Genomic DNA, 26,203 nt, shown 5'->3' with positions numbered 1-26,203 from the left:
GGCTGCTGTTGATAACAAGGGCATTTGCTAAATAGATGGTGTGTGTGCAACAATATACTGAAAGGTCAATTATATTGTGCAGCTTATCTCACCACCTGTAGTTATTTAGGTGAAAGCTCCAAAATGCTTGCCTAATATGTCTGTTTATCCAAAAGGAAGTATAGAGGGAGAGCTAGATAGATAGCATTGCATTACATTACATGGCAATGCAATGCACAGTTGCTGAAGTTGAACCAAAATGAGCTTGTCATCTGGCTTCTGCAACTTTTAACATGAAAAATCCAATGAGGAGAAGAAAAGCAAAGCCAAAGAGTCCATCCCAAAATCCGACAAACAAGCCAAATGAACAAAAAGCATTGAATTCAATTCTTTCTGATTTTAGAAACTGCATTAAAGAAGGGGTGCACCGGTCCTGGAGATACTGCAATACCAGGTCAATGCGTGGAGTGGACAGAGCAAGCTCTTTTTCCATCTCCCTGTTCTAAAAATCCATTTAATATATGGTCCCCAGATAGGGGACGTATCAGATATTAAACTGATAAGAACAGATACTACACTTGATCTTAGCCAAAAGGCCGAGAAGCGATAACCAGAATTGGTTTCCGACTACGGTGCCACCCAAGGATTCTGAAAAGTCCATTTGTGGAGATGGCCACCTGGACTCCCGTTAAGAAGACATGCTGTCAACCTCTAGATCCCTCACATGCCTGCACTTTTCGGCTTGCTGCTGCTGCAATCCACGCGTTTTAGATCTGCATAACTCCACCTCTTTCAGCACAGTACCCTCAACCCCCGGCTGTTCCCACCCGCCTCAACACCGTTGGAAGGGAGGAGAACCAATTAAGGCGGGGGGGGGGGTGGAACGAGCAGCTGTCTACCCTTAGCAGGAGGGTTGCTGATTAATTACCTCTCCTGCTGCTGCTGCTGCTGGCTGTCCAGCAGCAGACTGAAGGTGGCTGCTGCTGTGCGCAGGTATATAAAGGCTCAGAGCCTATTATGACACGCGCAGCCAGCGTTCCATTGCCACATTCCGTCTACTGCAGGCGGGATACCTGGATGGCTGAATGTCACTGAGAAGCTCACAGAGACCGCCATAAGCAACAGTTTAAAAGAATGCCACAGACTAATCAACCAAACTTTTTGGGTTGGTTTCTCTTTTATAGTCTGCAGGCATTAAATGAAAGAAGTCAGTGTTCCAGCAGAGGGAGACAACGTTTCAGAAAAGGCATTGTAGCAAACCAAAAAAGAAATTTTAAGCGCAGCAGAGTAACCAGCTCACATACCTGTTAGCTCAGGTGAGTTTAAAAGGCTGCTGTTGATAACAAGGGCATTTGCTAAATAGATGGTGTGTGTGCAACAATATACTGAAAGGTCAATTATATTGTGCAGCTTATCTCACCACCTGTAGTTATTTAGGTGAAAGCTCCAAAATGCTTGCCTAATATGTCTGTTTATCCAAAAGGAAGTATAGAGGGAGAGCTAGATAGATAGCATTGCATTACATTACATGGCAATGCAATGCACAGTTGCTGAAGTTGAACCAAAATGAGCTTGTCATCTGGCTTCTGCAACTTTTAACATGAAAAATCCAATGAGGAGAAGAAAAGCAAAGCCAAAGAGTCCATCCCAAAATCCGACAAACAAGCCAAATGAACAAAAAGCATTGAATTCAATTCTTTCTGATTTTAGAAACTGCATTAAAGAAGGGGTGCACCGGTCCTGGAGATACTGCAATACCAGGTCAATGCGTGGAGTGGACAGAGCAAGCTCTTTTTCCATCTCCCTGTTCTAAAAATCCATTTAATATATGGTCCCCAGATAGGGGACGTATCAGATATTAAACTGATAAGAACAGATACTACACTTGATCTTAGCCAAAAGGCCGAGAAGCGATAACCAGAATTGGTTTCCGACTACGGTGCCACCCAAGGATTCTGAAAAGTCCATTTGTGGAGATGGCCACCTGGACTCCCGTTAAGAAGACATGCTGTCAACCTCTAGATCCCTCACATGCCTGCACTTTTCGGCTTGCTGCTGCTGCAATCCACGCGTTTTAGATCTGCATAACTCCACCTCTTTTAGCACAGTACCCTCAACCCCCGGCTGTTCCCACCCGCCTCAACACCGTTGGAAGGGAGGAGAACCAATTAAGGCGGGGGGGGGGGTGGAACGAGCAGCTGTCTACCCTTAGCAGGAGGGTTGCTGATTAATTACCTCTCCTGCTGCTGCTGCTGCTGGCTGTCCAGCAGCAGACTGAAGGTGGCTGCTGCTGTGCGCAGGTATATAAAGGCTCAGAGCCTATTATGACACGCGCAGCCAGCGTTCCATTGCCACATTCCGTCTACTGCAGGCGGGATACCTGGATGGCTGAATGTCACTGAGAAGCTCACAGAGACCGCCATAAGCAACAGTTTAAAAGAATGCCACAGACTAATCAACCAAACTTTTTGGGTTGGTTTCTCTTTTATAGTCTGCAGGCATTAAATGAAAGAAGTCAGTGTTCCAGCAGAGGGAGACAACGTTTCAGAAAAGGCATTGTAGCAAACCAAAAAAGAAATTTTAAGCGCAGCAGAGTAACCAGCTCACATACCTGTTAGCTCAGGTGAGTTTAAAAGGCTGCTGTTGATAACAAGGGCATTTGCTAAATAGATGGTGTGTGTGCAACAATATACTGAAAGGTCAATTATATTGTGCAGCTTATCTCACCACCTGTAGTTATTTAGGTGAAAGCTCCAAAATGCTTGCCTAATATGTCTGTTTATCCAAAAGGAAGTATAGAGGGAGAGCTAGATAGATAGCATTGCATTACATTACATGGCAATGCAATGCACAGTTGCTGAAGTTGAACCAAAATGAGCTTGTCATCTGGCTTCTGCAACTTTTAACATGAAAAATCCAATGAGGAGAAGAAAAGCAAAGCCAAAGAGTCCATCCCAAAATCCGACAAACAAGCCAAATGAACAAAAAGCATTGAATTCAATTCTTTCTGATTTTAGAAACTGCATTAAAGAAGGGGTGCACCGGTCCTGGAGATACTGCAATACCAGGTCAATGCGTGGAGTGGACAGAGCAAGCTCTTTTTCCATCTCCCTGTTCTAAAAATCCATTTAATATATGGTCCCCAGATAGGGGACGTATCAGATATTAAACTGATAAGAACAGATACTACACTTGATCTTAGCCAAAAGGCCGAGAAGTGATAACCAGAATTGGTTTCCGACTACGGTGCCACCCAAGGATTCTGAAAAGTCCATTTGTGGAGATGGCCACCTGGACTCCCGTTAAGAAGACATGCTGTCAACCTCTAGATCCCTCACATGCCTGCACTTTTCGGCTTGCTGCTGCTGCAATCCACGCGTTTTAGATCTGCATAACTCCACCTCTTTTAGCACAGTACCCTCAACCCCCGGCTGTTCCCACCCGCCTCAACACCGTTGGAAGGGAGGAGAACCATTTAAGGCGGGGGGGGGGGTGGAACGAGCAGCTGTCTACCCTTAGCAGGAGGGTTGCTGATTAATTACCTCTCCTGCTGCTGCTGCTGGCTGTCCAGCAGCAGACTGAAGGTGGCTGCTGCTGTGCGCAGGTATATAAAGGCTCAGAGCCTATTATGACACGCGCAGCCAGCGTTCCATTGCCACATTCCGTCTACTGCAGGCGGGATACCTGGATGGCTGAATGTCACTGAGAAGCTCACAGAGACCGCCATAAGCAACAGTTTAAAAGAATGCCACAGACTAATCAACCAAACTTTTTGGGTTGGTTTCTCTTTTATAGTCTGCAGGCATTAAATGAAAGAAGTCAGTGTTCCAGCAGAGGGAGACAACGTTTCAGAAAAGGCATTGTAGCAAACCAAAAAAGAAATTTTAAGCGCAGCAGAGTAACCAGTTCACATACCTGTTAGCTCAGGTGAGTTTAAAAGGCTGCTGTTGATAACAAGGGCATTTGCTAAATAGATGGTGTGTGTGCAACAATATACTGAAAGGTCAATTATATTGTGCAGCTTATCTCACCACCTGTAGTTATTTAGGTGAAAGCTCCAAAATGCTTGCCTAATATGTCTGTTTATCCAAAAGGAAGTATAGAGGGAGAGCTAGATAGATAGCATTGCATTAGATTACATGGCAATGCAATGCACAGTTGCTGAAGTTGAACCAAAATGAGCTTGTCATCTGGCTTCTGCAACTTTTAACATGAAAAATCCAACGAGGAGAAGAAAAGCAAAGCCAAAGAGTCCATCCCAAAATCCGACAAACAAGCCAAATGAACAAAAAGCATTGAATTCAATTCTTTCTGATTTTAGAAACTGCATTAAAGAAGGGGTGCACCGGTCCTGGAGATACTGCAATACCAGGTCAATGCGTGGAGTGGACAGAGCAAGCTCTTTTTCCATCTCCCTGTTCTAAAAATCCATTTAATATATGGTCCCCAGATAGGAGACGTATCAGATATTAAACTGATAAGAACAGATACTACACTTGATCTTAGCCAAAAGGCCGAGAAGCGATAACCAGAATTGGTTTCCGACTACGGTGCCACCCAAGGATTCTGAAAAGTCCATTTGTGGAGATGGCCACCTGGACTCCCGTTAAGAAGACATGCTGTCAACCTCTAGATCCCTCACATGCCTGCACTTTTCGGCTTGCTGCTGCTGCAATCCACGCGTTTTAGATCTGCATAACTCCACCTCTTTTAGCACAGTACCCTCAACCCCCGGCTGTTCCCACCTGCCTCAACACCGTTGGAAGGGAGGAGAACCAATTAAGGCGGGGGGGGGGGTGGAACGAGCAGCTGTCTACCCTTAGCAGGAGGGTTGCTGATTAATTACCTCTCCTGCTGCTGCTGCTGCTGGCTGTCCAGCAGCAGACTGAAGGTGGCTGCTGCTGTGCGCAGGTATATAAAGGCTCAGAGCCTATTATGACACGCGCAGCCAGCGTTCCATTGCCACATTCCGTCTACTGCAGGCGGGATACCTGGATGGCTGAATGTCACTGAGAAGCTCACAGAGACCGCCATAAGCAACAGTTTAAAAGAATGCCACAGACTAATCAACCAAACTTTTTGGGTTGGTTTCTCTTTTATAGTCTGCAGGCATTAAATGAAAGAAGTCAGTGTTCCAGCAGAGGGAGACAACGTTTCAGAAAAGGCATTGTAGCAAACCAAAAAAGAAATTTTAAGCGCAGCAGAGTAACCAGCTCACATACCTGTTAGCTCAGGTGAGTTTAAAAGGCTGCTGTTGATAACAAGGGCATTTGCTAAATAGATGGTGTGTGTGCAACAATATACTGAAAGGTCAATTATATTGTGCAGCTTATCTCACCACCTGTAGTTATTTAGGTGAAAGCTCCAAAATGCTTGCCTAATATGTCTGTTTATCCAAAAGGAAGTATAGAGGGAGAGCTAGATAGATAGCATTGCATTACATTACATGGCAATGCAATGCACAGTTGCTGAAGTTGAACCAAAATGAGCTTGCCATCTGGCTTCTGCAACTTTTAACATGAAAAATCCAATGAGGAGAAGAAAAGCAAAGCCAAAGAGTCCATCCCAAAATCCGACAAACAAGCCAAATGAACAAAAAGCATTGAATTCAATTCTTTCTGATTTTAGAAACTGCATTAAAGAAGGGGTGCACCGGTCCTGGAGATACTGCAATACCAGGTCAATGCGTGGAGTGGACAGAGCAAGCTCTTTTTCCATCTCCCTGTTCTAAAAATCCATTTAATATATGGTCCCCAGATAGGGGACGTATCAGATATTAAACTGATAAGAACAGATACTACACTTGATCTTAGCCAAAAGGCCGAGAAGCGATAACCAGAATTGGTTTCCGACTACGGTGCCACCCAAGGATTCTGAAAAGTCCATTTGTGGAGATGGCCACCTGGACTCCCGTTAAGAAGACATGCTGTCAACCTCTAGATCCCTCACATGCCTGCACTTTTCGGCTTGCTGCTGCTGCAATCCACGCGTTTTAGATCTGCATAACTCCACCTCTTTTAGCACAGTACCCTCAACCCCCGGCTGTTCCCACCCGCCTCAACACCGTTGGAAGGGAGGAGAACCATTTAAGGCGGGGGGGGGGGTGGAACGAGCAGCTGTCTACCCTTAGCAGGAGGGTTGCTGATTAATTACCTCTCCTGCTGCTGCTGCTGGCTGTCCAGCAGCAGACTGAAGGTGGCTGCTGCTGTGCGCAGGTATATAAAGGCTCAGAGCCTATTATGACACGCGCAGCCAGCGTTCCATTGCCACATTCCGTCTACTGCAGGCGGGATACCTGGATGGCTGAATGTCACTGAGAAGCTCACAGAGACCGCCATAAGCAACAGTTTAAAAGAATGCCACAGACTAATCAACCAAACTTTTTGGGTTGGTTTCTCTTTTATAGTCTGCAGGCATTAAATGAAAGAAGTCAGTGTTCCAGCAGAGGGAGACAACGTTTCAGAAAAGGCATTGTAGCAAACCAAAAAAGAAATTTTAAGCGCAGCAGAGTAACCAGTTCACATACCTGTTAGCTCAGGTGAGTTTAAAAGGCTGCTGTTGATAACAAGGGCATTTGCTAAATAGATGGTGTGTGTGCAACAATATACTGAAAGGTCAATTATATTGTGCAGCTTATCTCACCACCTGTAGTTATTTAGGTGAAAGCTCCAAAATGCTTGCCTAATATGTCTGTTTATCCAAAAGGAAGTATAGAGGGAGAGCTAGATAGATAGCATTGCATTAGATTACATGGCAATGCAATGCACAGTTGCTGAAGTTGAACCAAAATGAGCTTGTCATCTGGCTTCTGCAACTTTTAACATGAAAAATCCAACGAGGAGAAGAAAAGCAAAGCCAAAGAGTCCATCCCAAAATCCGACAAACAAGCCAAATGAACAAAAAGCATTGAATTCAATTCTTTCTGATTTTAGAAACTGCATTAAAGAAGGGGTGCACCGGTCCTGGAGATACTGCAATACCAGGTCAATGCGTGGAGTGGACAGAGCAAGCTCTTTTTCCATCTCCCTGTTCTAAAAATCCATTTAATATATGGTCCCCAGATAGGAGACGTATCAGATATTAAACTGATAAGAACAGATACTACACTTGATCTTAGCCAAAAGGCCGAGAAGCGATAACCAGAATTGGTTTCCGACTACGGTGCCACCCAAGGATTCTGAAAAGTCCATTTGTGGAGATGGCCACCTGGACTCCCGTTAAGAAGACATGCTGTCAACCTCTAGATCCCTCACATGCCTGCACTTTTCGGCTTGCTGCTGCTGCAATCCACGCGTTTTAGATCTGCATAACTCCACCTCTTTTAGCACAGTACCCTCAACCCCCGGCTGTTCCCACCTGCCTCAACACCGTTGGAAGGGAGGAGAACCAATTAAGGCGGGGGGGGGGGTGGAACGAGCAGCTGTCTACCCTTAGCAGGAGGGTTGCTGATTAATTACCTCTCCTGCTGCTGCTGCTGCTGGCTGTCCAGCAGCAGACTGAAGGTGGCTGCTGCTGTGCGCAGGTATATAAAGGCTCAGAGCCTATTATGACACGCGCAGCCAGCGTTCCATTGCCACATTCCGTCTACTGCAGGCGGGATACCTGGATGGCTGAATGTCACTGAGAAGCTCACAGAGACCGCCATAAGCAACAGTTTAAAAGAATGCCACAGACTAATCAACCAAACTTTTTGGGTTGGTTTCTCTTTTATAGTCTGCAGGCATTAAATGAAAGAAGTCAGTGTTCCAGCAGAGGGAGACAACGTTTCAGAAAAGGCATTGTAGCAAACCAAAAAAGAAATTTTAAGCGCAGCAGAGTAACCAGCTCACATACCTGTTAGCTCAGGTGAGTTTAAAAGGCTGCTGTTGATAACAAGGGCATTTGCTAAATAGATGGTGTGTGTGCAACAATATACTGAAAGGTCAATTATATTGTGCAGCTTATCTCACCACCTGTAGTTATTTAGGTGAAAGCTCCAAAATGCTTGCCTAATATGTCTGTTTATCCAAAAGGAAGTATAGAGGGAGAGCTAGATAGATAGCATTGCATTACATTACATGGCAATGCAATGCACAGTTGCTGAAGTTGAACCAAAATGAGCTTGCCATCTGGCTTCTGCAACTTTTAACATGAAAAATCCAATGAGGAGAAGAAAAGCAAAGCCAAAGAGTCCATCCCAAAATCCGACAAACAAGCCAAATGAACAAAAAGCATTGAATTCAATTCTTTCTGATTTTAGAAACTGCATTAAAGAAGGGGTGCACCGGTCCTGGAGATACTGCAATACCAGGTCAATGCGTGGAGTGGACAGAGCAAGCTCTTTTTCCATCTCCCTGTTCTAAAAATCCATTTAATATATGGTCCCCAGATAGGGGACGTATCAGATATTAAACTGATAAGAACAGATACTACACTTGATCTTAGCCAAAAGGCCGAGAAGCGATAACCAGAATTGGTTTCCGACTACGGTGCCACCCAAGGATTCTGAAAAGTCCATTTGTGGAGATGGCCACCTGGACTCCCGTTAAGAAGACATGCTGTCAACCTCTAGATCCCTCACATGCCTGCACTTTTCGGCTTGCTGCTGCTGCAATCCACGCGTTTTAGATCTGCATAACTCCACCTCTTTTAGCACAGTACCCTCAACCCCCGGCTGTTCCCACCCGCCTCAACACCGTTGGAAGGGAGGAGAACCAATTAAGGCGGGGGGGGGGGGTGGAACGAGCAGCTGTCTACCCTTAGCAGGAGGGTTGCTGATTAATTACCTCTCCTGCTGCTGCTGCTGCTGGCTGTCCAGCAGCAGACTGAAGGTGGCTGCTGCTGTGCGCAGGTATATAAAGGCTCAGAGCCTATTATGACACGCGCAGCCAGCGTTCCATTGCCACATTCCGTCTACTGCAGGCGGGATACCTGGATGGCTGAATGTCACTGAGAAGCTCACAGAGACCGCCATAAGCAACAGTTTAAAAGAATGCCACAGACTAATCAACCAAACTTTTTGGGTTGGTTTCTCTTTTATAGTCTGCAGGCATTAAATGAAAGAAGTCAGTGTTCCAGCAGAGGGAGACAACGTTTCAGAAAAGGCATTGTAGCAAACCAAAAAAGAAATTTTAAGCGCAGCAGAGTAACCAGCTCACATACCTGTTAGCTCAGGTGAGTTTAAAAGGCTGCTGTTGATAACAAGGGCATTTGCTAAATAGATGGTGTGTGTGCAACAATATACTGAAAGGTCAATTATATTGTGCAGCTTATCTCACCACCTGTAGTTATTTAGGTGAAAGCTCCAAAATGCTTGCCTAATATGTCTGTTTATCCAAAAGGAAGTATAGAGGGAGAGCTAGATAGATAGCATTGCATTACATTACATGGCAATGCAATGCACAGTTGCTGAAGTTGAACCAAAATGAGCTTGTCATCTGGCTTCTGCAACTTTTAACATGAAAAATCCAATGAGGAGAAGAAAAGCAAAGCCAAAGAGTCCATCCCAAAATCCGACAAACAAGCCAAATGAACAAAAAGCATTGAATTCAATTCTTTCTGATTTTAGAAACTGCATTAAAGAAGGGGTGCACCGGTCCTGGAGATACTGCAATACCAGGTCAATGCGTGGAGTGGACAGAGCAAGCTCTTTTTCCATCTCCCTGTTCTAAAAATCCATTTAATATATGGTCCCCAGATAGGGGACGTATCAGATATTAAACTGATAAGAACAGATACTACACTTGATCTTAGCCAAAAGGCCGAGAAGCGATAACCAGAATTGGTTTCCGACTACGGTGCCACCCAAGGATTCTGAAAAGTCCATTTGTGGAGATGGCCACCTGGACTCCCGTTAAGAAGACATGCTGTCAACCTCTAGATCCCTCACATGCCTGCACTTTTCGGCTTGCTGCTGCTGCAATCCACGCGTTTTAGATCTGCATAACTCCACCTCTTTTAGCACAGTACCCTCAACCCCCGGCTGTTCCCACCCGCCTCAACACCGTTGGAAGGGAGGAGAACCAATTAAGGTGGGGGGGGGGGTGGAACGAGCAGCTGTCTTCCCTTAGCAGGAGGGTTGCTGATTAATTACCTCTCCTGCTGCTGCTGCTGCTGGCTGTCCAGCAGCAGACTGAAGGTGGCTGCTGCTGTGCGCAGGTATATAAAGGCTCAGAGCCTATTATGACACGCGCAGCCAGCGTTCCATTGCCACATTCCGTCTACTGCACACGGGATACCTGGATGGCTGAATGTCACTGAGAAGCTCACAGAGACCGCCATAAGCAACAGTTTAAAAGAATGCCACAGACTAATCAACCAAACTTTTTGGGTTGGTTTCTCTTTTATAGTCTGCAGGCATTAAATGAAAGAAGTCAGTGTTCCAGCAGAGGGAGACAACGTTTCAGAAAAGGCATTGTAGCAAACCAAAAAAGAAATTTTAAGCGCAGCAGAGTAACCAGCTCACATACCTGTTAGCTCAGGTGAGTTTAAAAGGCTGCTGTTGATAACAAGGGCATTTGCTAAATAGATGGTGTGTGTGCAACAATATACTGAAAGGTCAATTATATTGTGCAGCTTATCTCACCACCTGTAGTTATTTAGGTGAAAGCTCCAAAATGCTTGCCTAATATGTCTGTTTATCCAAAAGGAAGTATAGAGGGAGAGCTAGATAGATAGCATTGCATTACATTACATGGCAATGCAATGCACAGTTGCTGAAGTTGAACCAAAATGAGCTTGTCATCTGGCTTCTGCAACTTTTAACATGAAAAATCCAATGAGGAGAAGAAAAGCAAAGCCAAAGAGTCCATCCCAAAATCCGACAAACAAGCCAAATGAACAAAAAGCATTGAATTCAATTCTTTCTGATTTTAGAAACTGCATTAAAGAAGGGGTGCACCGGTCCTGGAGATACTGCAATACCAGGTCAATGCGTGGAGTGGACAGAGCAAGCTCTTTTTCCATCTCCCTGTTCTAAAAATCCATTTAATATATGGTCCCCAGATAGGGGACGTATCAGATATTAAACTGATAAGAACAGATACTACACTTGATCTTAGCCAAAAGGCCGAGAAGCGATAACCAGAATTGGTTTCCGACTACGGTGCCACCCAAGGATTCTGAAAAGTCCATTTGTGGAGATGGCCACCTGGACTCCCGTTAAGAAGACATGCTGTCAACCTCTAGATCCCTCACATGCCTGCACTTTTCGGCTTGCTGCTGCTGCAATCCACGCGTTTTAGATCTGCATAACTCCACCTCTTTTAGCACAGTACCCTCAACCCCCGGCTGTTCCCACCCGCCTCAACACCGTTGGAAGGGAGGAGAACCAATTAAGGCGGGGGGGGGTGGAACGAGCAGCTGTCTACCCTTAGCAGGAGGGTTGCTGATTAATTACCTCTCCTGCTGCTGCTGCTGCTGGCTGTCCAGCAGCAGACTGAAGGTGGCTGCTGCTGTGCGCAGGTATATAAAGGCTCAGAGCCTATTATGACATGCGCAGCCAGCGTTCCATTGCCACATTCCGTCTACTGCAGGCGGGATACCTGGATGGCTGAATGTCACTGAGAAGCTCACAGAGACCGCCATAAGCAACAGTTTAAAAGAATGCCACAGACTAATCAACCAAACTTTTTGGGTTGGTTTCTCTTTTATAGTCTGCAGGCATTAAATGAAAGAAGTCAGTGTTCCAGCAGAGGGAGACAACGTTTCAGAAAAGGCATTGTAGCAAACCAAAAAAGAAATTTTAAGCGCAGCAGAGTAACCAGCTCACATACCTGTTAGCTCAGGTGAGTTTAAAAGGCTGCTGTTGATAACAAGGGCATTTGCTAAATAGATGGTGTGTGTGCAACAATATACTGAAAGGTCAATTATATTGTGCAGCTTATCTCACCACCTGTAGTTATTTAGGTGAAAGCTCCAAAATGCTTGCCTAATATGTCTGTTTATCCAAAAGGAAGTATAGAGGGAGAGCTAGATAGATAGCATTGCATTACATTACATGGCAATGCAATGCACAGTTGCTGAAGTTGAACCAAAATGAGCTTGTCATCTGGCTTCTGCAACTTTTAACATGAAAAATCCAATGAGGAGAAGAAAAGCAAAGCCAAAGAGTCCATCCCAAAATCCGACAAACAAGCCAAATGAACAAAAAGCATTGAATTCAATTCTTTCTGATTTTAGAAACTGCATTAAAGAAGGGGTGCACCGGTCCTGGAGATACTGCAATACCAGGTCAATGCGTGGAGTGGACAGAGCAAGCTCTTTTTCCATCTCCCTGTTCTAAAAATCCATTTAATATATGGTCCCCAGATAGGGGACGTATCAGATATTAAACTGATAAGAACAGATACTACACTTGATCTTAGCCAAAAGGCCGAGAAGCGATAACCAGAATTGGTTTCCGACGACGGTGCCACCCAAGGATTCTGAAAAGTCCATTTGTGGAGATGGCCACCTGGACTCCCGTTAAGAAGACATGCTGTCAACCTCTAGATCCCTCACATGCCTGCACTTTTCGGCTTGCTGCTGCTGCAATCCACGCGTTTTAGATCTGCATAACTCCACCTCTTTTAGCACAGTACCCTCAACCCCCGGCTGTTCCCACCCGCCTCAACACCGTTGGAAGGGAGGAGAACCAATTAAGGCGGGGGGGGGTGGAACGAGCAGCTGTCTACCCTTAGCAGGAGGGTTGCTGATTAATTACCTCTCCTGCTGCTGCTGCTGCTGGCTGTCCAGCAGCAGACTGAAGGTGGCTGCTGCTGTGCGCAGGTATATAAAGGCTCAGAGCCTATTATGACACGCGCAGCCAGCGTTCCATTGCCACATTCCGTCTACTGCAGGCGGGATACCTGGATGGCTGAATGTCACTGAGAAGCTCACAGAGACCGCCATAAGCAACAGTTTAAAAGAATGCCACAGACTAATCAACCAAACTTTTTGGGTTGGTTTCTCTTTTATAGTCTGCAGGCATTAAATGAAAGAAGTCAGTGTTCCAGCAGAGGGAGACAACGTTTCAGAAAAGGCATTGTAGCAAACCAAAAAAGAAATTTTAAGCGCAGCAGAGTAACCAGCTCACATACCTGTTAGCTCAGGTGAGTTTAAAAGGCTGCTGTTGATAACAAGGGCATTTGCTAAATAGATGGTGTGTGTGCAACAATATACTGAAAGGTCAATTATATTGTGCAGCTTATCTCACCACCTGTAGTTATTTAGGTGAAAGCTCCAAAATGCTTGCCTAATATGTCTGTTTATCCAAAAGGAAGTATAGAGGGAGAGCTAGATAGATAGCATTGCATTACATTACATGGCAATGCAATGCACAGTTGCTGAAGTTGAACCAAAATGAGCTTGTCATCTGGCTTCTGCAACTTTTAACATGAAAAATCCAATGAGGAGAAGAAAAGCAAAGCCAAAGAGTCCATCCCAAAATCCGACAAACAAGCCAAATGAACAAAAAGCATTGAATTCAATTCTTTCTGATTTTAGAAACTGCATTAAAGAAGGGGTGCACCGGTCCTGGAGATACTGCAATACCAGGTCAATGCGTGGAGTGGACAGAGCAAGCTCTTTTTCCATCTCCCTGTTCTAAAAATCCATTTAATATATGGTCCCCAGATAGGGGACGTATCAGATATTAAACTGATAAGAACAGATTTTTTGATTGAAGCTGCATCCAAGGCACTGAAAAATGTGACCGAAGTCACACCAAAACAGCGCACGAGGCGAGGATTCATGTGGACCCTTCCCGGAGGAAAGGGTCCCCAATAAACCATCCCCATCCCTCCGAGCCAGAAGGCCACAGCGAGGGTCAGGGATCTCCGATGCTCTCCCTAGCCGAAGCCGGAGAAGAGCCGTTTTCGTGATCCCAGCTTCCATCTAGGCTGCCACCCTAGTGGAGCTGGAGCCTGTGTTGGTTTCTCAGCCCAAAGCTGACCGGACCTCCGACCGGGTTTATAAAAATTCCCCTTCCTAGCCCGGAGGCCAGGAATAGGGGGGGTTGCTCAGAAAGTATGATTGGCAAAGGTGCGGCGTGCTACGAAGCCAAGTGTTTCTGGGGTTCCCAGTCCCAGTAAGCTTGGACTCCCACCAGGGCGCCTACTCCTGGGGCACATTGCTCCAAAGCCCTCACACTTACCCAGCATAGTGACTTCGATCCTGGAGGGCCATATTTTCCATCAGATAACTCTATGAGCCACCTGGCGTACTAACAAGTGCACCAAACCAGTGTGTAATATGCATCAATTTACTAGGGCAGCCCAAGGACAAAACTGCCTTTTCAAAAGATACTACACTTGATCTTAACCAAAAGGCCGAGAAGCGATAACCAGAATTGGTTTCCGACTACGGTGCCACCCAAGGATTCTGAAAAGTCCATTTGTGGAGATGGCCACCTGGACTCCCGTTAAGAAGACATGCTGTCAACCTCTAGATCCCTCACATGCCTGCACTTTTCGGCTTGCTGCTGCTGCAATCCACGTGTTTTAGATCTGCATAACTCCACCTCTTTTAGCACAGTACCCTCAACCCCCGGCTGTTCCCACCCGCCTCAACACCGTTGGAAATGAGGAGAACCAATTAAGGCGGGGGGGGGGGGGTGGAACGAGCAGCTGTCTACCCTTAGCAGGAGGGTTGCTGATTAATTACCTCTCCTGCTGCTGCTGCTGCTGGCTGTCCAGCAGCAGACTGAAGGTGGCTGCTGCTGTGCGCAGGTATATAAAGGCTCAGAGCCTATTATGACACGCGCAGCCAGCGTTCCATTGCCACATTCCGTCTACTGCAGGCGGGATACCTGGATGGCTGAATGTCACTGAGAAGCTCACAGAGACCGCCATAAGCAACAGTTTAAAAGAATGCCACAGACTAATCAACCAAACTTTTTGGGTTGGTTTCTCTTTTATAGTCTGCAGGCATTAAATGAAAGAAGTCAGTGTTCCAGCAGAGGGAGACAACGTTTCAGAAAAGGCATTGTAGCAAACCAAAAAAGAAATTTTAAGCGCAGCAGAGTAACCAGCTCACATACCTGTTAGCTCAGGTGAGTTTAAAAGGCTGCTGTTGATAACAAGGGCATTTGCTAAATAGATGGTGTGTGTGCAACAATATACTGAAAGGTCAATTATATTGTGCAGCTTATCTCACCACCTGTAGTTATTTAGGTGAAAGCTCCAAAATGCTTGCCTAATATGTCTGTTTATCCAAAAGGAAGTATAGAGGGAGAGCTAGATAGATAGCATTGCATTACATTACATGGCAATGCAATGCACAGTTGCTGAAGTTGAACCAAAATGAGCTTGTCATCTGGCTTCTGCAACTTTTAACATGAAAAATCCAATGAGGAGAAGAAAAGCAAAGCCAAAGAGTCCATCCCAAAATCCGACAAACAAGCCAAATGAACAAAAAGCATTGAATTCAATTCTTTCTGATTTTAGAAACTGCATTAAAGAAGGGGTGCACCGGTCCTGGAGATACTGCAATACCAGGTCAATGCGTGGAGTGGACAGAGCAAGCTCTTTTTCCATCTCCCTGTTCTAAAAATCCATTTAATATATGGCCCCCAGATAGGGGACGTATCAGATATTAAACTGATAAGAACAGATACTACACTTGATCTTAGCCAAAAGGCCGAGAAGCGATAACCAGAATTGGTTTCCGACTACGGTGCCACCCAAGGATTCTGAAAAGTCCATTTGTGGAGATGGCCACCTGGACTCCCGTTAAGAAGACATGCTGTCAACCTCTAGATCCCTCACATGCCTGCACTTTTCGGCTTGCTGCTGCTGCAATCCACGCGTTTTAGATCTGCATAACTCCACCTCTTTTAGCACAGTACCCTCAACCCCCGGCTGTTCCCACCCGCCTCAACACCGTTGGAAGGGAGGAGAACCAATTAAGGCGGGGGGGGGGTGGAACGAGCAGCTTTCTACCCTTAGCAGGAGGGTTGCTGATTAATTACCTCTCCTGCTGCTGCTGCTGCTGGCTGTCCAGCAGCAGACTGAAGGTGGCTGCTGCTGTGCGCAGGTATATAAAGGCTCAGAGCCTATTATGACACGCGCAGCCAGCGTTCCATTGCCACATTCCGTCTACTGCAGGCGGGATACCTGGATGGCTGAATGTCACTGAGAAGCTCACAGAGACCGCCATAAGCAACAGTTTAAAAGAATGCCACAGACTAATCAACCAAACTTTTTGGGTTGGTTTCTCTTTTATAGTCTGCAGGCATTAAATGAAAGAAGTCAGTGTTCCAGCAGAGGGAGACAACGTTTCAGAAAAGGCATTGTAGCAAACCAAAAAAGAAATTTTAAGCGCAGCAGAGTAACCAGCTCACATACCTGTTAGCTCAGGTGAGTTTAAAAGGCTGCTGTTGATAACAAGGGCATTTGCTAAATAGATGGTGTGTGTGCAACAATATACTGAAAGGTCAATTATATTGTGCAGCTTATCTCACCACCTGTAGTTATTTAGGTGAAAGCTCCAAAATGCTTGCCTAATATGTCTGTTTATCCAAAAGGAAGTATAGAGGGAGAGCTAGATAGATAGCATTGCATTACATTACATGGCAATGCAATGCACAGTTGCTGAAGTTGAACCAAAATGAGCTTGTCATCTGGCTTCTGCAACTTTTAACATGAAAAATCCAATGAGGAGAAGAAAAGCAAAGCCAAAGAGTCCATCCCAAAATCCGACAAACAAGCCAAATGAACAAAAAGCATTGAATTCAATTCTTTCTGATTTTAGAAACTGCATTAAAGAAGGGGTGCATCGGTCCTGGAGATACTGCAATACCAGGTCAATGCGTGGAGTGGACAGAGCAAGCTCTTTTTCCATCTCCCTGTTCTAAAAATCCATTTAATATATGGTCCCCAGATAGGGGACGTATCAGATATTAAACTGATAAGAACAGATACTACACTTGATCTTAGCCAAAAGGCCGAGAAGCGATAACCAGAATTGGTTTCCGACTACGGTGCCACCCAAGGATTCTGAAAAGTCCATTTGTGGAGATGGCCACCTGGACTCCCGTTAAGAAGACATGCTGTCAACCTCTAGATCCCTCACATGCCTGCACTTTTCGGCTTGCTGCTGCTGCAATCCACGCGTTTTAGATCTGCATAACTCCACCTCTTTTAGCACAGTACCCTCAACCCCCGGCTGTTCCCACCCGCCTCAACACCGTTGGAAGGGAGGAGAACCAATTAAGGCGGGGGGGGGTGGAACGAGCAGCTGTCTACCCTTAGCAGGAGGGTTGCTGATTAATTACCTCTCCTGCTGCTGCTGCTGCTGCTGGCTGTCCAGCAGCAGACTGAAGGTGACTGCTGCTGTGCGCAGGTATATAAAGGCTCAGAGCCTATTATGACACGCGCAGCCAGCGTTCCATTGCCACATTCCGTCTACTGCAGGCGGGATACCTGGATGGCTGAATGTCACTGAGAAGCTCACAGAGACCGCCATAAGCAACAGTTTAAAAGAATGCCACAGACTAATCAACCAAACTTTTTGGGTTGGTTTCTCTTTTATAGTCTGCAGGCATTAAATGAAAGAAGTCAGTGTTCCAGCAGAGGGAGACAACGTTTCAGAAAAGGCATTGTAGCAAACCAAAAAAGAAATTTTAAGCGCAGCAGAGTAACCAGCTCACATACCTGTTAGCTCAGGTGAGTTTAAAAGGCTGCTGTTGATAACAAGGGCATTTGCTAAATAGATGGTGTGTGTGCAACAATATACTGAAAGGTCAATTATATTGTGCAGCTTATCTCACCACCTGTAGTTATTTAGGTGAAAGCTCCAAAATGCTTGCCTAATATGTCTGTTTATCCAAAAGGAAGTATAGAGGGAGAGCTAGATAGATAGCATTGCATTACATTACATGGCAATGCAATGCACAGTTGCTGAAGTTGAACCAAAATGAGCTTGTCATCTGGCTTCTGCAACTTTTAAAATGAAAAATCCAATGAGGAGAAGAAAAGCAAAGCCAAAGAGTCCATCCCAAAATCCGACAAACAAGCCAAATGAACAAAAAGCATTGAATTCAATTCTTTCTGATTTTAGAAACTGCATTAAAGAAGGGGTGCACCGGTCCTGGAGATACTGCAATACCAGGTCAATGCGTGGAGTGGACAGAGCAAGCTCTTTTTCCATCTCCCTGTTCTAAAAATCCATTTAATATATGGTCCCCAGATAGGGGACGTATCAGATATTAAACTGATAAGAACAGATTTTTTTTATCGAAAGCCCGAATTCGTGTACAAAACCCGAGTGCGCTTAAAAAAGTGACAAGTGCCACAAAAAAAGTGCACTAGGATGCTGATCTTCTTGAAACCCTCTCCAAAAGGAGAAGGGTCCCCCAAACCATTCCCCGTCCCTCCGAGCCAGAAGGCCACAGCGAGGAACAGGGACAAATAGCCACCTCCAGCCGGAGCCAGAGGCGACCCAATCTTACCCCCAATACCTGCCCGAGTTCTCACCCGAGCAAGGCACTGGGAGCCAAAGACTGTGCTCCCCTCCCGGAAGAGGGGAGCCAACAACGCTCTCCTCCCGAAAGAGGAGAGCCAGGGTGGTTCAGGGGGGAGCGGAACCTGATGGCCACACACTCCCCCCCTAGACCTGCCAAGAGAGGAACCCGTAAGGGAACCGCATCCCGACAAAATCCTAGTAAGGACGTGGACACACGTGAAAAAGTGGACACACAGTGACAAAAAAAATTAAATAAATAGTGAAGGTTTCACAGTATAATACTGCCCGGACCTTCGACCGGGAATTGAAAAATTCCCCATCCTAAGGCCAGAAGGCCCGGAATAAGGGTGTGTGTGAAGAAAGAAATATTGAAGTGCTAGTGCAAATATGCCATAAACTCAAGTGGGGTTCCCAATCCCAGTGAGTTAAGGCACCCCTGGGTCACCATTCCTGGGGCACTTCACACTTCGGGCTTTCGATCTTCCCCGGCCCAATGGCGTCGATCCTGGGGGGCCATGCTTTCCACCAGATGACTATATTAGCCAACTGGCGTACTAACAAGCGCCTAAGCCCCAGTGTGCATAATGTATCAATCTACTAGGGCGGCCAACATCCAAAACCGCCTTTTCGAAAGATACTACACTTGATCTTAGCCAAAAGGCCGAGAAGCGATAACCAGAATTGGTTTCCGACTACGGTGCCACCCAAGGATTCTGAAAAGTCCATTTGTGGAGATGGCCACCTGGACTCCCGTTAAGAAGACATGCTGTCAACCTCTAGATCCCTCACATGCCTGCACTTTTCGGCTTGCTGCTGCTGCAATCCACGCGTTTTAGATCTGCATAACTCCACCTCTTTTAGCACAGTACCCTCAACCCCCGGCTGTTCCCACCCGCCTCAACACCGTTGGAAGGGAGGAGAACCAATTAAGGCGGGGGGGGGGGTGGAACGAGCAGCTGTCTACCCTTAGCAGGAGGGTTGCTGATTAATTACCTCTCCTGCTGCTGCTGCTGCTGGCTGTCCAGCAGCAGACTGAAGGTGGCTGCTGCTGTGCGCAGGTATATAAAGGCTCAGAGCCTATTATGACACGCGCAGCCAGCGTTCCATTGCCACATTCCGTCTACTGCAGGCGGGATACCTGGATGGCTGAATGTCACTGAGAAGCTCACAGAGACCGCCATAAGCAACAGTTTAAAAGAATGCCACAGACTAATCAACCAAACATTTTGGGTTGGTTTCTCTTTTATAGTCTGCAGGCATTAAATGAAAGAAGTCAGTGTTTCAGCAGAGGGAGACAACGTTTCAGAAAAGGCATTGTAGCAAACCAAAAAAGAAATTTTAAGCGCAGCAGAGTAACCAGCTCACATACCTGTTAGCTCAGGTGAGTTTAAAAGGCTGCTGTTGATAACAAGGGCATTTGCTAAATAGATGGTGTGTGTGCAACAATATACTGAAAGGTCAATTATATTGTGCAGCTTATCTCACCACCTGTAGTTATTTAGGTGAAAGCTCCAAAATGCTTGCCTAATATGTCTGTTTATCCAAAAGGAAGTATAGAGGGAGAGCTAGATAGATAGCATTGCATTACATTACATGGCAATGCAATGCACAGTTGCTGAAGTTGAACCAAAATGAGCTTGTCATCTGGCTTCTGCAACTTTTAACATGAAAAATCCAATGAGGAGAAGAAAAGCAAAGCCAAAGAGTCCATCCCAAAATCCGACAAACAAGCCAAATGAACAAAAAGCATTGAATTCAATTCTTTCTGATTTTAGAAACTGCATTAAAGAAGGGGTGCACCGGTCCTGGAGATACTGCAATACCAGGTCAATGCGTGGAGTGGACAGAGCAAGCTCTTTTTCCATCTCCCTGTTCTAAAAATCCATTTAATATATGGTCCCCAGATAGGGGACGTATCAGATATTAAACTGATAAGAACAGATACTACACTTGATCTTAGCCAAAAGGCCGAGAAGCGATAACCAGAATTGGTTTCCGACTACGGTGCCACCCAAGGATTCTGAAAAGTCCATTTGTGGAGATGGCCACCTGGACTCCCGTTAAGAAGACATGCTGTCAACCTCTAGATCCCTCACATGCCTGCACTTTTCGGCTTGCTGCTGCTGCAATCCACGCGTTTTAGATCTGCATAACTCCACCTCTTTTAGCACAGTACCCTCAACCCCCGGCTGTTCCCACCCGCCTCAACACCGTTGGAAGGGAGGAGAACCAATTAAGGCGGGGGGGGGGGTGGAACGAGCAGCTGTCTACCCTTAGCAGGAGGGTTGCTGATTAATTACCTCTCCTGCTGCTGCTGCTGCTGGCTGTCCAGCAGCAGACTGAAGGTGGCTGCTGCTGTGCGCAGGTATATAAAGGCTCAGAGCCTATTATGACACGCGCAGCCAGCGTTCCATTGCCACATTCCGTCTACTGCAGGCGGGATACCTGGATGGCTGAATGTCACTGAGAAGCTCACAGAGACCGCCATAAGCAACAGTTTAAAAGAATGCCACAGACTAATCAACCAAACTTTTTGGGTTGGTTTCTCTTTTATAGTCTGCAGGCATTAAATGAAAGAAGTCAGTGTTCCAGCAGAGGGAGACAACGTTTCAGAAAAGGCATTGTAGCAAACCAAAAAAGAAATTTTAAGCGCAGCAGAGTAACCAGCTCACATACCTGTTAGCTCAGGTGAGTTTAAAAGGCTGCTGTTGATAACAAGGGCATTTGCTAAATAGATGGTGTGTGTGCAACAATATACTGAAAGGTCAATTATATTGTGCAGCTTATCTCACCACCTGTAGTTATTTAGGTGAAAGCTCCAAAATGCTTGCCTAATATGTCTGTTTATCCAAAAGGAAGTATAGAGGGAGAGCTAGATAGATAGCATTGCATTACATTACATGGCAATGCAATGCACAGTTGCTGAAGTTGAACCAAAATGAGCTTGTCATCTGGCTTCTGCAACTTTTAACATGAAAAATCCAATGAGGAGAAGAAAAGCAAAGCCAAAGAGTCCATCCCAAAATCCGACAAACAAGCCAAATGAACAAAAAGCATTGAATTCAATTCTTTCTGATTTTAGAAACTGCATTAAAGAAGGGGTGCACCGGTCCTGGAGATACTGCAATACCAGGTCAATGCGTGGAGTGGACAGAGCAAGCTCTTTTTCCATCTCCCTGTTCTAAAAATCCATTTAATATATGGTCCCCAGATAGGGGACGTATCAGATATTAAACTGATAAGAACAGATACTACACTTGATCTTAGCCAAAAGGCCGAGAAGCGATAACCAGAATTGGTTTCCGACTACGGTGCCACCCAAGGATTCTGAAAAGTCCATTTGTGGAGATGGCCACCTGGACTCCCGTTAAGAAGACATGCTGTCAACCTCTAGATCCCTCACATGCCTGCACTTTTCGGCTTGCTGCTGCTGCAATCCACGCGTTTTAGATCTGCATAACTCCACCTCTTTTAGCACAGTACCCTCAACCCCCGGCTGTTCCCACCCGCCTCAACACCGTTGGAAGGGAGGAGAACCAATTAAGGCGGGGGGGGGGTGGAACGAGCAGCTGTCTACCCTTAGCAGGAGGGTTGCTGATTAATTACCTCTCCTGCTGCTGCTGCTGCTGGCTGTCCAGCAGCAGACTGAAGGTGGCTGCTGCTGTGCGCAGGTATATAAAGGCTCAGAGCCTATTATGACACGCGCAGCCAGCGTTCCATTGCCACATTCCGTCTACTGCAGGCGGGATACCTGGATGGCTGAATGTCACTGAGAAGCTCACAGAGACCGCCATAAGCAACAGTTTAAAAGAATGCCACAGACTAATCAACCAAACTTTTTGGGTTGGTTTCTCTTTTATAGTCTGCAGGCATTAAATGAAAGAAGTCAGTGTTCCAGCAGAGGGAGACAACGTTTCAGAAAAGGCATTGTAGCAAACCAAAAAAGAAATTTTAAGCGCAGCAGAGTAACCAGCTCACATACCTGTTAGCTCAGGTGAGTTTAAAAGGCTGCTGTTGATAACAAGGGCATTTGCTAAATAGATGGTGTGTGTGCAACAATATACTGAAAGGTCAATTATATTGTGCAGCTTATCTCACCACCTGTAGTTATTTAGGTGAAAGCTCCAAAATGCTTGCCTAATATGTCTGTTTATCCAAAAGGAAGTATAGAGGGAGAGCTAGATAGATAGCATTGCATTACATTACATGGCAATGCAATGCACAGTTGCTGAAGTTGAACCAAAATGAGCTTGTCATCTGGCTTCTGCAACTTTTAACATGAAAAATCCAATGAGGAGAAGAAAAGCAAAGCCAAAGAGTCCATCCCAAAATCCGACAAACAAGCCAAATGAACAAAAAGCATTGAATTCAATTCTTTCTGATTTTAGAAACTGCATTAAAGAAGGGGTGCACCGGTCCTGGAGATACTGCAATACCAGGTCAATGCGTGGAGTGGACAGAGCAAGCTCTTTTTCCATCTCCCTGTTCTAAAAATCCATTTAAGATATGGTCCCCAGATAGGGGACGTATCAGATATTAAACTGATAAGAACAGATACTACACTTGATCTTAGCCAAAAGGCCGAGAAGCGATAACCAGAATTGGTTTCCGACTACGGTGCCACCCAAGGATTCTGAACAGTCCATTTGTGGAGATGGCCACCTGGACTCCCGTTAAGAAGACATGCTGTCAACCTCTAGATCCCTCACATGCCTGCACTTTTCGGCTTGCTGCTGCTGCAATCCACGCGTTTTAGATCTGCATAACTCCACCTCTTTTAGCACAGTACCCTCAACCCCCGGCTGTTCCCACCCGCCTCAACACCGTTGGAAGGGAGGAGAACCAATTAAGGCGGGGGGGGGGTGGAACGAGCAGCTGTCTACCCTTAGCAGGAGGGTTGCTGATTAATTACCTCTCCTGCTGCTGCTGCTGGCTGTCCAGCAGCAGACTGAAGGTGGCTGCTGCTGTGCGCAGGTATATAAAGGCTCAGAGCCTATTATGACACGCGCAGCCAGCGTTCCATTGCCACATTCCGTCTACTGCAGGCGGGATACCTGGATGGCTGAATGTCACTGAGAAGCTCACAGAGACCGCCATAAGCAACAGTTTAAAAGAATGCCACAGACTAATCAACCAAACTTTTTGGGTTGGTTTCTCTTTTATAGTCTGCAGGCATTAAATGAAAGAAGTCAGTGTTCCAGCAGAGGGAGACAACGTTTCAGAAAAGGCATTGTAGCAAACCAAAAAAGAAATTTTAAGCGCAGCAGAGTAACCAGCTCACATACCTGTTAGCTCAGGTGAGTTTAAAAGGCTGCTGTTGATAACAAGGGCATTTGCTAAATAGATGGTGTGTGTGCAACAATATACTGAAAGGTCAATTATATTGTGCAGCTTATCTCACCACCTGTAGTTATTTAGGTGAAAGCTCCAAAATGCTTGCCTAATATGTCTGTTTATCCAAAAGGAAGTATAGAGGGAGAGCTAGATAGATAGCATTGCATTACATTACATGGCAATGCAATGCACAGTTGCTGAAGTTGAACCAAAATGAGCTTGTCATCTGGCTTCTGCAACTTTTAACATGAAAAATCCAATGAGGAGAAGAAAAGCAAAGCCAAAGAGTCCATCCCAAAATCCGACAAACAAGCCAAATGAACAAAAAGCATTGAATTCAATTCTTTCTGATTTTAGAAACTGCATTAAAGAAGGGGTGCACCGGTCCTGGAGATACTGCAATACCAGGTCAATGCGTGGAGTGGACAGAGCAAGCTCTTTTTCCATCTCCCTGTTCTAAAAATCCATTTAATATATGGTCCCCAGATAGGGGACGTATCAGATATTAAACTGATAAGAACAGATACTACACTTGATCTTAGCCAAAAGGCCGAGAAGCGATAACCAGAATTGGTTTCCGACTACGGTGCCACCCAAGGATTCTGAAAAGTCCATTTGTGGAGATGGCCACCTGGACTCCCGTTAAGAAGACATGCTGTCAACCTCTAGATCCCTCACATGCCTGCACTTTTCGGCTTGCTGCTGCTGCAATCCACGCGTTTTAGATCTGCATAACTCCACCTCTTTTAGCACAGTACCCTCAACACCCGGCTGTTCCCACCCGCCTCAACACCGTTGGAAGGGAGGAGAACCAATTAAGGCGGGGGGGGGGGGGGTGGAATGAGCAGCTGTCTACCCTTAGCAGGAGGGTTGCTGATTAATTACCTCTCCTGCTGCTGCTGCTGCTGGCTGTCCAGCAGCAGACTGAAGGTGGCTGCTGCTGTGCGCAGGTATATAAAGGCTCAGAGCCTATTATGACACGCGCAGCCAGCGTTCCATTGCCACATTCCGTCTACTGCAGGCGGGATACCTGGATGGCTGAATGTCACTGAGAAGCTCACAGAGACCGCCATAAGCAACAGTTTAAAAGAATGCCACAGACTAATCAACCAAACTTTTTGGGTTGGTTTCTCTTTTATAGTCTGCAGGCATTAAATGAAAGAAGTCAGTGTTCCAGCAGAGGGAGACAACGTTTCAGAAAAGGCATTGTAGCAAACCAAAAAAGAAATTTTAAGCGCAGCAGAGTAACCAGCTCACATACCTGTTAGCTCAGGTGAGTTTAAAAGGCTGCTGTTGATAACAAGGGCATTTGCTAAATAGATGGTGTGTGTGCAACAATATACTGAAAGGTCAATTATATTGTGCAGCTTATCTCACCACCTGTAGTTATTTAGGTGAAAGCTCCAAAATGCTTGCCTAATATGTCTGTTTATCCAAAAGGAAGTATAGAGGGAGAGCTAGATAGATAGCATTGCATTACATTACATGGCAATGCAATGCACAGTTGCTGAAGTTGAACCAAAATGAGCTTGTCATCTGGCTTCTGCAACTTTTAACATGAAAAATCCAATGAGGAGAAGAAAAGCAAAGCCAAAGAGTCCATCCCAAAATCCGACAAACAAGCCAAATGAACAAAAAGCATTGAATTCAATTCTTTCTGATTTTAGAAACTGCATTAAAGAAGGGGTGCACCGGTCCTGGAGATACTGCAATACCAGGTCAATGCGTGGAGTGGACAGAGCAAGCTCTTTTTCCATCTCCCTGTTCTAAAAATCCATTTAAGATATGGTCCCCAGATAGGGGACGTATCAGATATTAAACTGATAAGAACAGATACTACACTTGATCTTAGCCAAAAGGCCGAGAAGCGATAACCAGAATTGGTTTCCGACTACGGTGCCACCCAAGGATTCTGAAAAGTCCATTTGTGGAGATGGCCGCCTGGACTCCCGTTAAGAAGACATGCTGTCAACCTCTAGATCCCTCACATGCCTGCACTTTTCGGCTTGCTGCTGCTGCAATCCACGCGTTTTAGATCTGCATAACTCCACCTCTTTTAGCACAGTACCCTCAACCCCCGGCTGTTCCCACCCGCCTCAACACCGTTGGAAGGGAGGAGAACCAATTAAGGCGGGGGGGGGGTGGAACGAGCAGCTGTCTACCCTTAGCAGGAGGGTTGCTGATTAATTACCTCTCCTGCTGCTGCTGCTGGCTGTCCAGCAGCAGACTGAAGGTGGCTGCTGCTGTGCGCAGGTATATAAAGGCTCAGAGCCTATTATGACACGCGCAGCCAGCGTTCCATTGCCACATTCCGTCTACTGCAGGCGGGATACCTGGATGGCTGAATGTCACTGAGAAGCTCACAGAGACCGCCATAAGCAACAGTTTAAAAGAATGCCACAGACTAATCAACCAAACTTTTTGGGTTGGTTTCTCTTTTATAGTCTGCAGGCATTAAATGAAAGAA

At 45.8% G+C, this 26,203-nt stretch overlaps 18 non-coding genes and 3 pseudogenes across 18 annotated transcripts; all 21 read right to left on the bottom strand.

The window, feature by feature from the left end:
• Nucleotides 1–396: 396 nt before the first annotated feature.
• LOC141157940 (U2 spliceosomal RNA) lies at nt 397–587 on the bottom strand. Its single transcript, XR_012247978.1, has one exon. It is a non-coding gene; the product is annotated as a U2 spliceosomal RNA (small nuclear RNA).
• Nucleotides 588–1,703: 1,116 nt separating this feature from the next.
• On the bottom strand, nt 1,704–1,894 carry LOC141157939 (U2 spliceosomal RNA). The gene has a single exon (XR_012247977.1). It is a non-coding gene; the product is annotated as a U2 spliceosomal RNA (small nuclear RNA).
• A 1,116-nt stretch (nt 1,895–3,010) lies between these two features.
• LOC141159472 (U2 spliceosomal RNA) lies at nt 3,011–3,201 on the bottom strand. Its single transcript, XR_012249478.1, has one exon. It is a non-coding gene; the product is annotated as a U2 spliceosomal RNA (small nuclear RNA).
• A 1,113-nt stretch (nt 3,202–4,314) lies between these two features.
• LOC141159677 (U2 spliceosomal RNA) lies at nt 4,315–4,505 on the bottom strand. The gene has a single exon (XR_012249679.1). It is a non-coding gene; the product is annotated as a U2 spliceosomal RNA (small nuclear RNA).
• A 1,116-nt stretch (nt 4,506–5,621) lies between these two features.
• Nucleotides 5,622–5,812, bottom strand: LOC141157938 (U2 spliceosomal RNA). The gene has a single exon (XR_012247976.1). It is a non-coding gene; the product is annotated as a U2 spliceosomal RNA (small nuclear RNA).
• Nucleotides 5,813–6,925: 1,113 nt separating this feature from the next.
• LOC141159676 (U2 spliceosomal RNA) lies at nt 6,926–7,116 on the bottom strand. Its single transcript, XR_012249678.1, has one exon. It is a non-coding gene; the product is annotated as a U2 spliceosomal RNA (small nuclear RNA).
• Nucleotides 7,117–8,232: 1,116 nt separating this feature from the next.
• On the bottom strand, nt 8,233–8,423 carry LOC141157936 (U2 spliceosomal RNA). The gene has a single exon (XR_012247974.1). It is a non-coding gene; the product is annotated as a U2 spliceosomal RNA (small nuclear RNA).
• A 1,117-nt stretch (nt 8,424–9,540) lies between these two features.
• On the bottom strand, nt 9,541–9,731 carry LOC141157935 (U2 spliceosomal RNA). The gene has a single exon (XR_012247973.1). It is a non-coding gene; the product is annotated as a U2 spliceosomal RNA (small nuclear RNA).
• Nucleotides 9,732–10,847: 1,116 nt separating this feature from the next.
• LOC141157934 (U2 spliceosomal RNA) lies at nt 10,848–11,038 on the bottom strand. Its single transcript, XR_012247972.1, has one exon. It is a non-coding gene; the product is annotated as a U2 spliceosomal RNA (small nuclear RNA).
• A 1,114-nt stretch (nt 11,039–12,152) lies between these two features.
• Nucleotides 12,153–12,343, bottom strand: LOC141157933 (U2 spliceosomal RNA). The gene has a single exon (XR_012247971.1). It is a non-coding gene; the product is annotated as a U2 spliceosomal RNA (small nuclear RNA).
• Nucleotides 12,344–13,457: 1,114 nt separating this feature from the next.
• Nucleotides 13,458–13,639, bottom strand: LOC141160085 (U2 spliceosomal RNA). The gene has a single exon (XR_012250071.1). It is a non-coding gene; the product is annotated as a U2 spliceosomal RNA (small nuclear RNA).
• A 524-nt stretch (nt 13,640–14,163) lies between these two features.
• Nucleotides 14,164–14,279, bottom strand: LOC141160463 (U2 spliceosomal RNA; annotated as a pseudogene).
• Nucleotides 14,280–15,397: 1,118 nt separating this feature from the next.
• LOC141159649 (U2 spliceosomal RNA) lies at nt 15,398–15,588 on the bottom strand. Its single transcript, XR_012249652.1, has one exon. It is a non-coding gene; the product is annotated as a U2 spliceosomal RNA (small nuclear RNA).
• Nucleotides 15,589–16,703: 1,115 nt separating this feature from the next.
• On the bottom strand, nt 16,704–16,894 carry LOC141159433 (U2 spliceosomal RNA). The gene has a single exon (XR_012249440.1). It is a non-coding gene; the product is annotated as a U2 spliceosomal RNA (small nuclear RNA).
• Nucleotides 16,895–18,011: 1,117 nt separating this feature from the next.
• LOC141160138 (U2 spliceosomal RNA) lies at nt 18,012–18,191 on the bottom strand (annotated as a pseudogene).
• Nucleotides 18,192–18,983: 792 nt separating this feature from the next.
• LOC141160416 (U2 spliceosomal RNA) lies at nt 18,984–19,075 on the bottom strand (annotated as a pseudogene).
• Nucleotides 19,076–20,191: 1,116 nt separating this feature from the next.
• On the bottom strand, nt 20,192–20,382 carry LOC141157932 (U2 spliceosomal RNA). Its single transcript, XR_012247970.1, has one exon. It is a non-coding gene; the product is annotated as a U2 spliceosomal RNA (small nuclear RNA).
• Nucleotides 20,383–21,498: 1,116 nt separating this feature from the next.
• Nucleotides 21,499–21,689, bottom strand: LOC141157931 (U2 spliceosomal RNA). The gene has a single exon (XR_012247969.1). It is a non-coding gene; the product is annotated as a U2 spliceosomal RNA (small nuclear RNA).
• Nucleotides 21,690–22,804: 1,115 nt separating this feature from the next.
• On the bottom strand, nt 22,805–22,995 carry LOC141159558 (U2 spliceosomal RNA). The gene has a single exon (XR_012249562.1). It is a non-coding gene; the product is annotated as a U2 spliceosomal RNA (small nuclear RNA).
• A 1,112-nt stretch (nt 22,996–24,107) lies between these two features.
• On the bottom strand, nt 24,108–24,298 carry LOC141157930 (U2 spliceosomal RNA). The gene has a single exon (XR_012247968.1). It is a non-coding gene; the product is annotated as a U2 spliceosomal RNA (small nuclear RNA).
• A 1,119-nt stretch (nt 24,299–25,417) lies between these two features.
• Nucleotides 25,418–25,608, bottom strand: LOC141159557 (U2 spliceosomal RNA). Its single transcript, XR_012249561.1, has one exon. It is a non-coding gene; the product is annotated as a U2 spliceosomal RNA (small nuclear RNA).
• Between the last annotated feature and the right edge of the window lie 595 nt (nt 25,609–26,203).

This window comes from Phyllobates terribilis, unplaced genomic scaffold (assembly GCF_046119375.1).
Source record: "Phyllobates terribilis strain yellow unplaced genomic scaffold, ASM4611937v1 Scaffold_8__6_contigs__length_399053987, whole genome shotgun sequence".
Classification (NCBI taxonomy): domain Eukaryota; kingdom Metazoa; phylum Chordata; class Amphibia; order Anura; family Dendrobatidae; genus Phyllobates; species Phyllobates terribilis.
The sequence above is the reverse complement of the archived record's forward strand: the minus strand, read 5'-3'. Positions and strand labels throughout refer to the sequence as shown.